This window comes from Alexandromys fortis, unplaced genomic scaffold (genome assembly GCF_014885135.2).
Source record: "Alexandromys fortis isolate MF-2015 unplaced genomic scaffold, M_Fortis_MF-2015_v1.1 scaffold_58, whole genome shotgun sequence".
Classification (NCBI taxonomy): Eukaryota; Metazoa; Chordata; class Mammalia; order Rodentia; family Cricetidae; genus Alexandromys; species Alexandromys fortis.
The window spans coordinates 7,874,583-7,877,442 of NW_026067940.1; positions in this window are offsets into that span (position 1 = coordinate 7,874,583).

The following is a 2,860-nucleotide window of genomic DNA, read 5'->3' on the forward strand; positions in this document are numbered from 1 at the left end:
GGGTACTATTCAGAAGGACTTTCAAATCTCCTACTGGAGTGAGTCTGTGGTGGGAACCAATCATCTTCCCCGTCTTTGTTCTGGATTATCCAATTTCCTGTCACAATCTAAACAAGCTAATGCCAAGGGGATTCTGTAGCATATACACGGGGATTCTGTTCCATATACACAGGGCATTCTGTACTATATACACGGGGATTCTGTACCACGTACACAGGGATTCTGTACCACATACACAGGGATTCTGTACCACGCACACAGGGATTCTGTACCACGTACACAGGGATTCTGTACCATATACACAGGGGTTTTGTACCACATACACAGGGGTTCTGTTCCATATACACAGGGGTTCTGTACCATATACACTGGATTCTGTACCATATACACGGGGATTCTGTACCATATACACGGGGATTCTGTACCATATACACAGGGATTCTGTACCACGTACACAGGGATTCTGTACCATATACACAGGGATTCTGTACCATATACACAGGGATTCTGTACCATATACACAGGGATTCTGTACCATATACACAGGGATTCTGTACCACGTACACAGGGATTCTGTACCATATACACAGGGATTCTGTACCATATACACAGGGATTCTGTACCATATACACAGGGGTTCTGTACCATATACACAGGGATTCTGTACCATATACACAGGGATTCTGTACCACGTACACAGGGATTCTGTACCACCAACACAGGGATTCTGTACCATAAACACAGGGGTTCTGTACCATATACACAGGGGTTCTGTTCCATATACACAGGGGTTCTGTACCATATACACTGGATTCTGTACCATGTACACAGGGATTCTGTACCACGTACACAGGGATTCTGTACCATATACACAGGGCATTCTGTACCATATACACGGGGAACTCTGTACCCTACAACAGAGACACTCACACATTTGTGCTTTTAGATGCTCTATTTATGATATGAAGACCATTTATCCAGCCTAGATGTTCATCAGTACATGAATGGATAATGAGAATGTGGTGTCTATGTGAGGGAATTTTATTCAGGTGTGAAGAAAATCCCTAAATTTCCATGAAAATAAATGTACCTGGGGAGGTTGTCACCATACATACTTGGGGTCTATGCCTCTGTTCTTAAACCAGTGTTCTTAACTCTGTGTGTCATGAAGTTCCTGCCATATTAGTGATACTTTTGAATTCTACTCTGAGTAATGTTTCTAAATATTCGCAAGAGCTAAGAAACCAATCATGTTAAAATACATCTATGGGATATAAAAATAAAGTTCTGCTTCTTTGTTCATATGTGCACACAGCTGAGCAGCCCTGGTAAGCCCTGCGTATGAATCATATTTTGAGATATCTGCGAGCATTATCATGAGATACACCAGGGACAAAGTTTCAGTCCCGCCATGCTGTGGTGACTGTATTTGCTGTCTGTCACTGAAGAAAATGGTGTTTGATTGAAGGTTGGTGTAAAGATGTGCTTCCCTCTTGCCTTCTCCTAGGGTAAGAACTCGCTGGTAGATGAGCTCCCAGGAACCTGTCTTGCCCATTTAGGTGTCATTTAGCGTGATCTAATTCCAGTGACTGCCCCTAGGAAGTTTTCCCATGCTCTTTTATGAAATTAAAAGGAAAATAATTGTGTGAATCCCGAGTCCTCCTGGTGAGGAAACCTAATTCAAAACTTCCCCTGGATCCTTGTACCTGACTCCTGCCTAAGGGTGATTCTTCCCAAAAACTCATAACCTGCAGATGGAGTTGTGTAAGGGATTAGCCAACTCCGGAACCTGAGAGACGATGCCAGAAGGAGGGTTTGCGCACATAGAAAGGGAGGGAGTGAAGTGAACTGGTGGAATGCAGCATGATGTAAAGACGCAGGAAGGGGAAATGACATCATTCAAGTTGGCAGTGGGAGGACAGGGAAGTGAAAGTGCCCTTCTGACAGAGTCAGCTCTTTTCTTTATCCCCACCCTGCCTGTCTCCCCAAGAGTCTGCAGCAAAATTCCCAGCGCGTAGGCAAGGGAGTGGCAGAGGCTTCTTTCTACCTGCCTGGGCACCCTATGAGCTAGGCTTCTTCCTTCAGACGCAGAGATCCCTGTGCTTCCCTGCAAAATGATGCAACAGGGCAGGAAGTCCAGATGTCAGCAGTTATGACATCATGGACCAGGAAAACCCTGAGTGGGGAACTTGGAATCCAGTGTGGGAGAAGGAATATCTAGGTTTCCTTCTTGTTGTGACTTGCTAGGGAACTCGGGTTTGTTTTCTAAGAGGGGATTCTCCCCCTTGTTTTTCTCTGAATAGATGCTCACAACCAGTTTAGAAACCCCGTTCTTCTAAATTGACTTGATGTGCACATGAAATGTGAGTTAGGATAGAAAGACAGGGAAAATTATGGATATGAAAAGAAAAAGGCTCCCCTCAGCCTGGGAGGCCTCTCTCAGCTGTGAGTAGAGAATCCTAACATAATTAACGGCATTTTTAACCCACAAACCTATGAACACCTGATTTTCGATAAAGGAGCTAAAAGTATACAATGGAAAAAAGAGAGCATCTTCAACAAATTGTGCTGGCAAAACTGGATGTCAATCTGTGGAAGAATAAAAATAGATCCATATCTGTAACCATGCACAAAACTCAAGTCCAAGTGGATTAAAGACCTCAAATCAGTCCGAACACACTGAACCTGATAGAAGAGAAAGTGGGAAGTACTCTACAACACATGGGCACAGGAGACCACTTCCTACGTATAACCCCAGCAGCACAGACACTAAGGGCCTCATTGAGTAAATGGGACCTACTGAGACTGAGAAGCTTCTGTAAAGCAAAGGACACTGTTGCTAAGACAGAAAGGCAACCCA